We start from the raw sequence: 15,549 nt of genomic DNA on the forward strand, positions 1-15,549 counted from the left end.
TAGCGCTGCTTAATACCCTCACTAGTTGCCGTCAGTAGTAGTGATGGGTAATGCCTGCACCAGTTGTCGATAGTAGTAGCGCTGCATAACACTTGCCGACAGTAGTAGTGCTGGGTAATGCCTGCACCAGTTGCCGACAGTAGTAGCGCTGCGTAACACACTCACCAGTTGCCGACAGTAGTAGCCCTGCGTAATGCCCACACTAGTTTCTGACAATACTAGCCCTGGATAACACCCGTACCAGTTGCCGACAGTAGTGGCGCTGCTTAATACCCTCACCAGTTGCTGACAGTAGTAGCGCTGCGTAACACCCACACCATTTGCTAACAGTAGTGGCGCTGCTTAATACCCTCACCAGTTGCTGACAGTAGTAGGGCTGCGTAACACACCCACCAGTTGCCGACAATAGTAGCGCTGCTTAACACCCGCACCAGTTGCCGACAGTAGTGACACTGCATAATGCCCTCACCAGTTGCTGACATTAGAAGCACCGCGTAACACACTCACAATTTGCAGACAGTAGTAGCGCTGCGTAACACCCGCACCAGTTGCTGACAGTAGTAGTGCTGCGTAACGCCCGCACCAGTTGCTGACAGTAGGAGCACTGCGTAACACCCGCACCAGTTGCTGACAGTAGTAGTGCTGCGTATCGCCCTCACCAGTTGCTGACAGTAGTAGCGCTGCGTAATGCCTGCTCCATTTGCCAACAGTATTAGCGCTGCATAATACCCACACCAGTTGCTGACAGTAGTAGCGCTGCGTAACGCCCGCACCATTTGCCAACAGTATTAGCACTGCGTAACGCCCGCACCAGTTGCTGAAAGTATTAGCACTGCGTAATGCCCGCACCAGTAGTTGACAGTATTAGCGCTGCGTAACGCCCAAACCAGTTTCCGACAGTAGTAGCAATGCGTAACGCCCGCACCAGTTGCTGACAGTATTAGCGCTGCGTAATGCCTGCACCAGTAGTTGACAGTATTACTGCTGCGTAATGCCCACACCAGTTGCCGACAGTAGTGACACTACATAATGCCCTCACCAGTTGCCAACAGTATTAGCGCTGCGTAACGCCCAAACCAGTTCCCGACAGTAGTAGCGCTGCGTAACGCCCACATCAGTTGCAGACAGTATTAGCGCTGCGTAATGGCCACACCAGTTGCCAACAGTAGTGACACTGCACCAGTTGCTGACAGTAGTGACACTGCATAATGGCCACACCAATTGCCGACAGTAGTGCAATGCACACTACTGTCGGAAACTGGTGTGGGCATTATGCAGTGTCACTACTGCCAGCAACTGGCGAGGGCATTATGCAGTGACTGCATAATGCCCTCACCAGTTGCTGACAGTAGTAGTGCTGCATAATGCCCAGTACACCACTGTATTTACCTTAAAAGCTGGTTGCTTCTTTCAAATTCTTTCATTAACTCAGTGCTCCCGTGTAGCTCCGCCCCTTCCACTCGTGTAGCTCCGCCCCCTGTCACTCGTGTAGCCCCGCCCCCTTTCCACGATCCGCTGTCGTGACTGAGGACATCAAAGGGGGTTGGGACTTGAGAGCCAGGAGGGAGCTCACCTCACCTCTGTCTGTGCTGCAGCCGGCAGCCAGCGGGGATGTACAGCAGGGAGGGCGCATCTCATGGCCGGCGCCTCCCTGCACGCAGGGAACACTGTGTGTGACAGAACCGCGGGAGCAGCTGCGTGTGCTTGCACATGCGCACCAGCCCTCCCGCGGCCATTTTTACTACTGGCTGCTTATATTACTTTTACTTAATGATGCTGGCCGCAGCCATATTTGTTTAAGGAAAACTGCTGCGGCCGCGGCTGTGCGGTCCGCGGCCCAGCCAGGGGGGGAGACCAGCCACTTTATGTCAATTATGGGCCGGCCCACCGGGAAATGTCCCGGTTTCCCGGCATGCCAATCCGCCCATGACCACCGCACAGGGTCACCGGGGACAGCACAAGGCTTCAGCCTGGTCAGGTAAGTCCTGAAGGAAGGGACCCCTTTATTGGGGGGGTCCCCACTCCCCCAGGACCCCTGGCCAGGCTGACTGCTTAGTAGGGTGATTGTTTTGGCCGCGGGACCTTATATAATAAGTTTCCCCTGGCTGTGACATTACCCTGCTGGTTGGTTTGGCCTGGTTCTTAAAACACGGGGGACGGCTATTCATTTTGTCCCCCGTATTTTTGGAACCAGCCCCGGACCTGGAGCTGGTTGTTAAAAAAAATTAAATAAAAATATCCTATTTGCCGGGTTCCCTGATTTTTTATTACCAGCCCCAGCTCTTTCAGCCTGGTGTTGGTTACGGCTGTGGGGGGGACCCCACGCCATTTTTTTCAATGTATTTATTTTTCTATTTTTGTTTTTTTTTTACACACTGAAGCCTGCACGGATTTGACTGAGCCGTGCAGGCTTCTGCCAAATACGACAGGAAAATAAAGTGTATTTTCCTGCCATATTTGGCACACCACCATTCTTTTGAATGGTTATTCCTGGCATATTCTATTGATAGTGTATTCATTCGTATTTGTAAATACAAATATGAATGTCCCATCAATACGAATACCAAAATTTGTATTTTTGGGATAGTAATGCCAAAAATACGTATACACGCGCCCCCCCCCCCAAAAGAAAATAATCGTATTTTCGCATTTCGTTTTTCACAAATTTTTCTTAGTATAGCCAACTTTCATCAAATCACTCCTCAGACAACTATATCGGCTTAACCAATACTTGATATCCTCAGCTGGGATTAAATCATTGCGCACAAGGATTTTAACCTGGACATTGTCTGGTTGTGACATTGCTGTGACCTCATAATCTTTGTACTCTGAAAATTTTTATTTTTCCATTCATTTAACACATTTTGTAATCTCTGGTATGAAGCAAAACTTAAATAAAAAAAAAAATAGAGACCTTAAAGGGTGAATGCAAGCGAACAAATCTCTAGCACTGCAGTTTAAAGAAAAAAATCATGTTGAGAAAGCAAGTCTGTGTCGGCACAGGACCTGTGTCGACCCATCTAAACTGTAACGAATGCCTTTTCCTATAACCACTGCTTGCATAGGAATTAGGCACTACTTTTGCTTTTTCATTACCTTTAACTATATTTGCATAGGAAACAGGGGTTTTCAATTCAACTGGCACATTTTTGTCACCGTTACCAATAGCAACCACAGTAGGTATACTTTAAACATCCCATCACCTTACTTGTCATCCTTTAACATGTAAAACCTTAAACATTTCTCAACTTATCACTATAAACACCTGAAATAACGACACGGAGACTTGGGTTTGGCAGAAATTGTTAACTGATTTATTTATCGGAATTTTTAATCTAATTTGATTATTTTAATTTAATTGTTTGATTAATGGTGGCCAAGAAAGAACGGCTATTAACTCAAACTCCACCCCAACTACCCACTTGACTATCCTATCTCAACATAGCGGTATCCAACTCACCTCACTGCATGAACTACCCACCCAGTCGGGTGGGGGTCACTGACCCCGACACGGGTGTTACAGCGACAGGCCTAAATAAACGAGAGGTGAGAGCACCGAAACAAACCATATACGCAAGATCAATAACTAATGTAAAATTACTTTTATTAAAACCTGCCGTTCTTTCCCGCCAAAGCGAGGCATCTAAACAGATGCCCCGCCCCGCCACCACCCAACTACTGACTCAATACCTAAAAACAGATCCTCCAGAAATATAAACAGGCCCTCATCGCCTAGATGAACACCATCCGGCCGGAAGAGGTGCTGGTACCCAAATCTGATCCTATCATGGGAGACCACTGCCCCCCCAGAAACCAGCACATATCTAGCTACTGCCACATTCAACTTCTTCCTGGCCTCGTCGAGCGCCCTAGGATTACTAACCCCCCTCCACATCAGCCTGGGAACCACAAAGGACCAAACAATGGTGCAGCCAGGCCAAGATGTAATAATGGCAGCCAAATCACTTAAGATCAAGTTCCTGAGCTCCAATTGGAGCATTTTTCCAAGATCATTACCCCCTAAATGAAGCACTAGCACCCTGGGCAACCCATAGTTGCGGACGTTCTTCATAAGGAAAGCCCGAAGTGCCAACCATGACATACCCCGGACTCACAGCCATCTGATCGACCCGGTGCAAGCAAAGGAGGGGCCCCTACCTGAGCCAGCTAACCTGGCTGCCCAATGAATAAAAGAGTGGCCGACTACCCACACCTGGAGCCTATAGAGTCCCAGACCTATAAGGAAGAGATATAAAAAGTTTGGGGTTAGGCTTGGTTCGGTTATATAGGCCTATTTACATATAAGGGGGATCTGCCAAAAAGAAAAAAAAAACAAATTTGAAACATTAAACTAAGGCACAAATATTGGTGCCAAAAAACATGCTCCAATCACGATTGGAGCCATCCAAGACACAATGGGGAAGTGACAAACGAGGGTAGGGTAAGGTAATGGAAGGTAAGGAATGAGAGGTGTACTCGGCCGGAGAAAAACGACTAGACCTGCTGAGGGACTCTTAATTAGACTATAACCAAATTAGTAGCAACAGATTCAGTCCGTCAGGTCAGGCAAAAAAGCGACAAAACTCCGGACGCTGGCCCAATAGCAGAGCGTAGATAAGCCCCGAGTAGGGTGGACATAGGGTAGGGGAAACAAATGACCATCCATCACACCAGACAGATAGACAACACAGGCACAGCAGCGCTTAGGGCAGGAGAAGGGGTCTAATATATTTCCTGTAGCTCGCAGAGCGCCACCTACCTAAAGATTTAATGTCCGCCACTGACCGGCCAGCCGCGGCGGCCGCAGTAGCGGCGCCAATGCGGAATGAACGAGTACCAAAATCACCTGGAGACAGCCCCAATCTCACTAGGCAGCGGTCCAGCATCCATCTGAACTGGTATACCGTCATGGGCAAACCGTCGTAATGCAGGAGCCAAGAGCCCCCCGCATGCGGCCTCACTTGACTATATAGGGCTGCCAGCGACACCGGGCACACCAACTCAGGGACCCCTGGGCCCATGGAGGACCATCCGCCTCTGGCTGACTGGTCAGTCTTGAACCGCCTAATTCTGAACCATAGAGCCCCGCCCTCTAGCCTAATGTCAGATTCCAGTAATATCGCATCCCTGGTCTTAGAGGGAGCAACCAACTCCGATATCCTAAATGCTCCGTGAAAAGCCATGGAGAAAGCCAATCTAAACAATAGACATTCGAATGCAGAACTCGCGCAATGTTCGACCTCTACTATCAGAGCTGACAGGAGCGAAGCGTCGATAGGCCGGCGGCAATCGGGAGGAGACGGGGCCATCCGGGACCAGCCCTTCATGGCTTTGGCTATCAGGAAACCTTTAGTGAAATCAGGTAGACTCTTAAGCCTAGCGAAAAAAGATATACTGGCCAAATAACGCGCGGCAACTGCCCTAGATCTTCCTGCGCTGTATAGGGACCAAAGGAAGAATAGTAACCGCTTTTGACCCAGCCTACCTGGCTGTGCTTCCCCTCCAGAGAAAGATTCCCATTCTGTCCAGGCCTGCCGATACGTCCGCAGCGTAGCGGGGGCTAAGGAGGACTCCGCTAACCCCTCCAATCCGGCCCGATCACCTGCCAAACATAAGAGGGGCAGGGCACCCCCACAACATCAGCCCGTGGCGCCAACTCCCGAAAATGCCGCCACTGGCAACGAGACAGTGCATCCGCTATCTCATTCTCTACGCCCGGTACGTGCTGGGCCCTAAACAGGATGTTATACCGTAAACACTGCAGGGAAAGCTGTGCAAGAACCCGCAACACCAAGAGAGACTTTGCCTTCTGGTTGTTGATAGCATGGACCGCGCTAAAGTTGTCGCACCAGAATAATACACTCTTATTAGCCAAGCGCGGCCCCCAAATTTCCATCGCGACCATAATGGGAAAGAGTTCTAACAACAACAGGTCCCTGGTTAGCCCGGCCGTGGCCCAATCACGGGGCCACGTCCCGGTACACCAATGTCCGTCCAGGAAGCATCCAAAACCAGCCGTTCCGGCAGAATCCGTGAACAGCTGAAGCTCAGCGTTCGCCACCACAGGGGAGAGCCAAATCCGCACACCGTTAAAATCCTCCAGGAAGGAGGACCAAACTGACAAGTCACGCCGAATCTCGGTGGACAGTCGCACTAGATGGTGTGGTTTGTTCACCCCGGTGGTGGCCCGCTCTAGCTTCCTACAGAAGAGCCTACCCATAGGAATGACCCTGCATGCGAAATTGAGCTGCCCTAGCACAGACTGAGCCTGACGCAGTGTAATCTTACTCCTACCGCTGCACAGCTGGATCGCCTCGGCGAGCTTAATGACCTTGTCTTGTGGCAAACTACAACAACCCTTTACGGTATCAATTTAAATGCCCAGAAATGACAGACAAGTGCACGGGCCCTCGGTTTTGTCCTCAGCAATGGGAACGCCAAAGTGACTGAAGAGCACTTGCACCCTGGACAGGAGGCTCGCACAGCGGTCGGAACCAGCCGGTCCGACGCACAGGAAATCATCGAGGTAGTGAGCGAGCCCGCTCTCTCCCAATGAATGCTCCACACACCAGTGCAAGAAGGTGCTGAACTTTTAAAAAAATGCACAGGATACCGAACACCCCATCGGCAAACATTTGTCGATGAAATACTCTTCACCTATGCGAAAGCCCATGAACCTAAATGCACTGGGGTGTAGCGGAAGCAGACGGAAGGCCGACTCAACATGTATCTTTGCCATGAGTGCCCCCCGTCCAAACGACCGTACCATTTCCAGGGCATCGTCAAATGACTGGTAAGCCACCGAACAATATTCCGCTGGAATAGCGTCATTGACAGAGAACCCCGCTGGGTAAGACAGATGTTGTATCAGGCGATACTTCCCTGGGGCCTTCTTAGGGACGACCCCCACTGGCGATATGACCAGGTCATCCAATGGGGGGTAGGGAAAGGGGCCGGCCATACGGCCCAACTGAATTTCTTTGTAAACTTTTTCCTTCAACACCTCAGGAAGGGAGAGGGCAGACTGTAAGTTCCTGTATGAACCCCCGCGTACCTCCCCCCGAATTGGTAAACAAAACCCTGCACTAAAACCTTCAAGCAGGAAAGCCGCAACTTCCCTATTCGGGTACCGGTGGAGCCACTCAGACATGGCCTCGACCCGTACCGGTGTATGCGCTCTACCGAGGGTTCCCGGCTCCCCCTGGCCTGGGGGCGGAGGCTGCACCCGCCCCTCTAGCGGGGCGGGTACCCCGAAAGCAGTTAATGGCCGGGTGGTTCCCTGAGCAATTGATGCAAATGTGCCGAAAACGACACCGCAGCCTCAACTGGCAGGAAGAATTATTAAAGGCATAACATTTGCCCTTGGAGGCCCCTACAGCCCCAGGCCTGTTCCCTGTCGGAAACCGCCGGGTCTGAGGGGTCTCCGACACTGACTGTGTAGGAGCGGGAGCGACCACCGCGGCCGCTGGGGACGCAGCGGGAGCCCCCCCCCGCATCGGAGCGAACCCTCGTGAGCCCCATCCAAATCTCCACGTCCTTGCATCCCATATCTAAAATGTGCAAGCAGTCCTGCTTTTTCCTAAACTGTTCATCGTATGTCCGCCAGGCAGTCCCCCCATAGGTACGCTGCATCTCGTGAACCATATGAATGTAACGGATCACATTTATGTGTTCCTCCGGTCTATCCTCTAGATAGCAAGCTGCAAAGACGCAGAAGCCGGCCAACCAATTATCATAAGACCGGTACGCTTCCGACCCTATGCCCCCTTTTTCTTTAGCCGCCTTAAACGCCTTTTTGGTATCCTCAGTCAGACTGAAAATGTCGACATAGTCACCCTTTGCAATCTTGACCCTACAGCTCTCGCAAAGGCCTCTCAACACTGCCGTGTAGTCGCAGTGCACCACCCCGGGTTGGTTACGCCTCTTCCTTTCCCTGCGCGACAACCTAGCCTTATGCTTCCTTTTCTTGCCTAGCGCCTGCCTCCCAGCCTCCTTCCTAGCGTACTTGGCGGCCCTTTTGCGAGCCTTGGTAGCACTCCCCGCCTCAGACCCGCCTGCAGGAGAAGGATGAGGAAGAAGAGGAGCGGCTGCTGCGAGACCCTGTGGAAGAAACATTAGAAGAGACCACGTCGGTCCCAGATGACCCCTCACCTGATGTCTCTGGCGGCTCGGCCCAGGTGTCGTCATCAACCGAGTTGTCACCCTCGCCGACATCTTGCTCTTCTGCGTCCATGCTGTCGCTCTCATCCATGTTCCCCCTATCTCCGGCAGGGACATGGTACTGTGGCACGGCCTGGTGCCTCCTCGAACCACGGGCCCTCCTACGGCCCTGAGCGGCACCAGAAACCCCATCCACGGAGGAGCCTCTGCCCTCCATAACCGCAACTGTGTCGCCCATGGCCCTAAAGGCATCCATGAATTGGGAGCACCCAGGGACGGGTTCCCGGGGAGACCCGGAGGCACTCCTCCTCCCCCTGCGCCTCCCACCCGCGGCCGTGGGCATGCCGTCGGCCAAAGGTGCAAGGGCCCCCGCTACAGACGATAAGGCCGCGGAGAGCAGGGAAGGGTCGAAACCCGGGGCAGAGGACCCAGTGTCCCGCCCCTGTCTGCGCCCAGTAATATCCGGGCTGCGAGTAGGCCCTTCCCTGCGCCCCCTCCGCACCCCACCATCGTGCGGCGATGCCCCCGCCCCCCGGGCCGGCGGCGGAGCCTGGCGCCCCCTTGAGCCAGTACCCCCTCTGCCGGCTGTCTGTATTGGGGACTCCCTACGCTGCCTACCCTCCGCGCCAGCGGCCTGTCCCCGCCGGGCGGCACCCTGACCACGAGTGCGCGCTCCGGATCGGGGGCCTGCTGCGGGAGGTGTAGAGCCAGCTCTGACCTGCGTCCTCACGCTACCACCGCCCGCCTCCCCCCCGCAAGCCCTAGCCGGCGCGCCAGCACTCTGAGCCCGGCCGCGTGACGACGCTGCTCCCGGACCCCCCCCCCGCCGCGCGTCATTCGCCCGCGCCGGCTACTCGCCGCCCGCCGAGCAGGCCGCACCACATCACCGGGCTCATCGCCCGCATCATCCAGTGCCTGTGCTCGGGAGCGGCGGCCGGGGGCAGGCGAGAGGACGGCGGTACCTGGGTCAGGGGATCCAGCAGCGCCATCCAGACCGCCATCAGGCCGGAAACGCGCTGGCTGCCGGGCAGAACGCCGCGGCCGGGAAGGGAGGACCGCTGGGGAGCGGGACATTAAAACTGTCTACCTGCACGGTAATATACTCTCTCTCCTCTCGGCGCAGAGATCCCACACAGAAGCTAGCAGACCGGGAGCTCCCAGGAGGCACAACCAGGCACGCCAATTTCAGCAGGAAGAAGAGGAATCCTCCTCCCCTTCCTGCCCCAATACTATGAGTTAATCTAGCCAAACCCACCCATTCTATTGGGTCCCCTAGTCACATGCTTTCCAGTGTGACGAAGATGGGGATGTTTAACCCACTACATGCCTATTGCAGGCATTGCGTTATTCTTTTGCTGCTTTCCCTTTAAATGTTCAGCAATAATTTTTATAGCACCTTTCGAGTCATACACTGTTTTCTCCTCCTGACTTAATTCACTGGCATTTAAAAAAAAAATTCCCTGTGTCATTTTAACACTCTGCAATGCTCCACCAGTTATAACATTTTTATGACATGCAAAACTCTTTTACTGCACCAAGTTTTTGTACAGCTTGCTGGGACCCAGTATTTGGTTGTCACTCATTATACCACATTGAACACCGGCACACGCCACCGCCATTACCACTGCCCCCACTGTTTCTTTTACAAATGGCTGCATATGGGCATCAGAGACTACAACAGTCTTATTACTCACAGTGTCAGTCAATGTTGCAGCTGTTGCTGCTGCCACCGCAGCCTTCACTTTCCCCGGCACTGACACCGGTGGTATTGGCTGCACTTGAAACATTTCAGGGGTCCCCAGGAAAGCACTATTCACCTCCATAGTTATGCTTACCGCATCCTGGGTTCCCCGGGTTCCCCGTTGCTCCTGACCAACAATCATCAGCTCTCCCACACTGACAGCTCCAAACTGCATTTTGTCAGCTTCTTGCTCTGGGCCTTCAGTCCTTCTGAGCACCACACTGCAGGAATTTTCCATAGTGATGTCAGCTCCAGACTCAAATGCAGGGTAAATCACCTTCACCTGTTCTGCTATTAACCCTGCAAGTGCTGGATCCAAATCTTTTCCTCTTTATTCCAATTATTTAAGTTTTATTATTTTCTTTATTTTGCCAACAGTTTTAGCAGGTATTGTGATAGCATCTTTGAAAGCATGATTTTCCCAATTCTTGCAGGCATTCCGTCTATTTTCTTGCTTTGTCAATTTTGAACCATACTTGCCTACCTGACCCTCCATGCGGGAGAAAATGCTCTGTTCCTGGACTTCCCTGGTAATGTATGATTGCCATCACCTGTGGTGAAACACCTTTACCTAGCTCCCCACAGGTGCTGGCAATCATACATTAACAGGGAAGTCCAGAAACAGCATTTTCTCTCGCATAAGGTGCGTACACACAGGGGGGGGGGGGGAGATATTGCTAGCAATATATAGCTTGCAATATTTTGCTGAGCAATATATTGCTCAGTGTCTCCTTTTCATCAGAGATGGTCGCTGATAAAATGGAACCTCTGCTGGGGGAGCCGCAGAGGTAATTAGCTGGTCGCAGGAGCAAGCTCCTGCGACCAGCGATTACAATGGGGCAGAAAACGGGAGCGCGCACCATCACTGGCAATATGGTCGCCTGCGACCATATTCCCAGCGATTATAGCCCCTATCGCCCCCGTGTGTACGCAGCAATAGAGAGGGTCAGGTAGGCAAGTATGTTTTGAACCAGTAATAACGAGCTCTCTTTTAAGGTGACATTTAATAGAATGCGGGTTTTTTTGCACTTTCAAAATCGCCCTGTTTAAAATCGCATCTCCAGTTTCGCCAAATTCTATCATATTTATTTAATGTATTCCTTCCCATGTGTAAATATTTCTCTTGGCAGGCTGTGTAATTTACAAGTGCTACCCATTCGTCCAGCCCTGGGCCTGTTTTTGCCATCCAGTGCCTGGATATAACCACCTTTGCAAGTGCTGTTAATGTTATGACATACATTTTTTGACCCCATTCCCAACCTTGATTTGTAAAGATATTAAGAATACAACTTTTTATAGAGAGCATTTCGGGCTGAATGCCGGTTTCAATTAAGACTAGTCTCACTTTACTCCAGAACTCCGTTACTAGTTGGCATTCTGAAAGCAGATGGAAAAAGGTGCCGTCAGCATTCTTACACCTCTTACACAGTGTTGACGAGACTGCACCATACTTAATCATCCTAGTAGTTGATAAGTAGGCCCTGTGTAAAATAAAAAATTGTACTTGCTGAACCCTTATAGAATTGGTGGCTTTAGGTATTGAGAGTATTGCCATCTGCCACTCCTCTTCTTGCAATAGGCCCAGATTCTGCTCCCACTTAACCTTCAAGCTATTCAGATATTCTTTTGATGATTCATTAAGTAGTAATTTATATAACTTAGATGTGGTTTTCTTATTGCTAGAAACTATAATTTTTTTTATCGGAGAAGGACCGAAAAAGAGGCGGGGGCCAGAGAAGCGTTGATCTAGCGCGCTTCTAAGTTGGAGGTAACGGAAAAAGTGCGATTGGGGGAGATCAAATTCTGCTTTCATTTGCAAGAAGGATTTAAACCCATCCTCAAAGTACACCTGACTCAGATAGAACACTGAGTATGGAGCCCAAACTTCCCGAATCTGCAGTTCCTTTAGGTCTCCTATCAACCGTTTATCATCTATTGGATGTTGTGGATCATAACTTGTACAATCTATTACTTTATTTGCCTCCTTCCAAACCTTTATAGCCTGGGTCACCAGTGGGGGGTCCCCTGTCATAGTATAGCCCTGAAGCAATCTAGAGAGGGGTTTACAGCCAGGTACAGTCACATTTATCAGATCCTGGATCAAATTGCCTTCTGGTTCATATTTCATCCACTCACTCATTTGTGCTAATTGAGCCGCCAGATAGTACTTCCTAAGGTTTGGTACCCCTAAACCCCCCTGGTCTCTATCCCTCATTAACCCCTTACCGCCGCAGCCTGTTTTTGCCGTCCTGACAGAGCCCTTTTTTTCAAATCTGACATGTATCACTTTATGTGGGGATAACTTTTTTTTGCTTTTACTTATCCCAGTGATTTTGAGATTGTTTTCTCGTGACACATTGTACTTTAAGTTAGTGGTAAATTTTGGTCGATACAGTCTTTTTTTTTGTGAAAAATACCAAAATGTCGTAAAAAAATTGAACATTTTGCAATTTGCAAAATGTTAAATTTTCTGCTTGTGAGACAAATAATCATACCACTCAAAATAGTTAATAACTAACATAGACCATATGTATACTTTATGTTTTAATCATTATTTCAACCTCCTTTTATTTTTTTTGGACACTAGGGGGCAGCAGAGTCAAAATTATACACATAACTCATAAAACGCTGCAATTGGCTGTTCACATTTGAACAGCCAATCGCAACGATCGCCGATGGGGGGGGGCATCGCTGCCCCCCCCGGGCAATGAGGGAAGATGTCTGCTGTCAGGGACAGCAGACATCGTCCCTCTGTCACCGCGTCTATAGACGCGGTGACAGTTTAATGGCATGACGTACATTTATGCCATGTGTCGGGAAGTACATCCCGACCATGACGTAAATGTACGTCAAATGTCGGGAAGGGGTTAATGCCTCCAGTCTAACTTTAGGTCTGGAGTTTTTCCAGATAAACGATGTTATTAAACTATTAATTTTTCTAAATAGTGACATAGGAAGGAAAATTGGGGACTGTTGGAATACATAAAGTAATTTTGGGAGAACAATCATTTTCACAAGATTAATCCGCCCAGACGGCGTTAAGGGGAGTTTTTTCCAGGATTTAAATTTAAGTTCCAGATAGAGCACCAAGGGATGAATATTTAATGGAGTGTACTCCTTTGGATCTAAAGAGATCCAAACCCCAAGATATTTGAACTTTGAGACCCATTCCATGGGGAATATGTGCCTGCTTTAGTTTTACACTACAATATAGATCTCACTTTGAAGTAAAACCCCACCCAAATCTATTTCTCTCTGCACAAGTAACATCTGCCCCACCTGCAGTGCACATGGTTTTGTCCATCTAAGAAGGAATTTGTCAGAAAGAGTGAACTAGAATAAGGCCCCCTGACACAACTCTGTTTTTTTTTTCACTATTTATATCTTCTGCTACTAAGACCACTAGATGGCACTAGAGTGATATAACCCCAAAAGTTCCCCTCAGATATTATGGGTCTATTTTATATCTGAAAAAACATTTATCAGATTAAAAATCTCTTAAAAAGGAATTGACCTTATACTATTTTTGACAATTATTTTCACAGTCTACCAGATACATTGAGGTGTCTTACACCCAGTACTATTTTTCTGGAAAAATAGGTTTAGTAACTCCAGGTCTGCGGGTGGATCAATAATAAAAAAAAAAAAACATATATAAGATAGATGTATATATTGTATTTAGAAACAAAGGCACTCACAGGTGACTTTAAAATAAAACTTATCTTATGCTCTCATTTGCCAAGGCAGAAAAGGTCTTGTTATTTGTGTTGCCACAAATCATTTATAGAGCAACTTTGCATGCGGTCAGCTATAAAATGACAGTAATTAGATCATGCTGCCAGAGTACACAAGTGTATGGCCAGCTGTAATGTACCTTCCTTATTAAGCAACGCACCAGTAAACGTTCCAGCTAGATAAAATCACTTTTCACATGTGTAGTGACTTTTGGATGGTCCTCACCTCTCTGTCTTACTACTAGAGGAGACTTGAAGCAGACAGGTCTGGAAGTGGGGCAGACAACAATTACAAGGGAAACATGTACTGTCAGTGGCGTAACAATAGCCCCGCAGACCCTGCGGTGGCGGGGAGGCACCGATTAAGTGTCGGCGCCGGGGGTCTGAGGGGGCTATCGCTGTGCTGACCTGCCTTATCCACAGATCTACCTGTCTGTGGTCCCGGTGCTCCTCCCAGCTCCTACTGCTAATTAGAAATCTCCCTCACAAAATGTCCGCCCCCTTACAGCAGACCATTTTAAGGATGCTAGAGGAGGGGGCAGCCTCCTCTATCATTCTTAAAAACGGTCTGCTGTTAGGGGCAGCCATTTTGTAAGGGTAATTTTTCATTAGCAGGAGCCAGGAGGAGCGGGGGACCGCAGACAGGTAGATTTGCGGGACCCGATTACAGACGCGGCAGCAGCAAACGAAGGGCTAAGGGTTGGGGTGGTTTAACTTTTCTTGGGGAAGGGGGGGCGCTGCCAAAGTTTTTGGCACATGGGTGCAGATTTTCTAGTTACGGCACTGTGTACGATACACCCACTGACACCCCACCACTAGGGGCTTAGAACAATAACCCATCAGTAATAATAGACCCGATGATCTGAAGAGTCAGATTGTAGCAAATAAAGTTAATAGGGACTTTACAATCAGATAAATGCATCAAGCAGTGATATAAAAGCAAACAGTATTATAGATCCCCCATTGCCCCATAGGAAGTTAAATTGTCAGAAGAAGAAGAGAAATGCATATTTGTGAAATCACCATAAAAAAACGTAGCTTCAAAAGCTGGTTTATGAGGAACAGAGGCTTAACTCTGGGAGGCAATGGAGTCATCTGCCACCAGGCTCCTACTCCCAAGGGGGCACCTCTCCTCCCCTGCAAGTTTGAATCAGTTACATTGAAAGCCATCAATATCGGTTCTTTGGCTGGCTCCCCCTCCTAGCAGGACCATAGATGTTACAATCTCTGTATTTTAAACATCATTTACAGAACATACATATATTTAGAAAAGGTGGAGAGTGGGGGGGGGCACCAATATTTATCTTGCCTCTAGGCAACTGGGACGACCTTACGCCACTGCTGAGGAGGTTTCACATTCCTTGAGATACAGTATGTGTAATTATAATGTGACAGAAACTGTCTTCTGTAGATGCAATTATTTCATTTACAAACTGTACAGTGGACTAAACAATCAGCAATAAAAGCTAATTCTCTAGTCTATAAATGGGAAAGGAAAAGGAAAAGATGTCACAATTATTTTTAAACGTATTTGCAGGAGGTGACCATGAAAGTCACATCACACAGCATTGCTGTGTCTGCAGACTGAGGCCCTGGGGTACAGAGGGGCCCACACCCTGCACCATTATTTCAATACTTACTCACCGGAGGCCCACATTAGCAGAAGATATTTGGTTCGCCGATACACCAGTGAGATTCAAGATGCAAAATATATATCAAGTTCATGTGTGATATCACTGGATATTTGGTGCATTAGTGATCATCACAGGCTTTTGGTATGGTTCTGTGAATGAGGTGCATTTCTAATTTGTATCTGCCAATCAGGTGGCCAGCACAGTCTGGACACAATAGTGCGGTACATTTTACACTAAAATAGGGATTGGTGATTGGTTGTAAAATTTTTGTTCCTGTACT

The sequence above is a fragment of the Crinia signifera genome, chromosome 5, assembly GCF_055691185.1.
Source record: "Crinia signifera chromosome 5, ASM5569118v1, whole genome shotgun sequence".
NCBI lineage: Eukaryota > Metazoa > Chordata > Amphibia > Anura > Myobatrachidae > Crinia > Crinia signifera.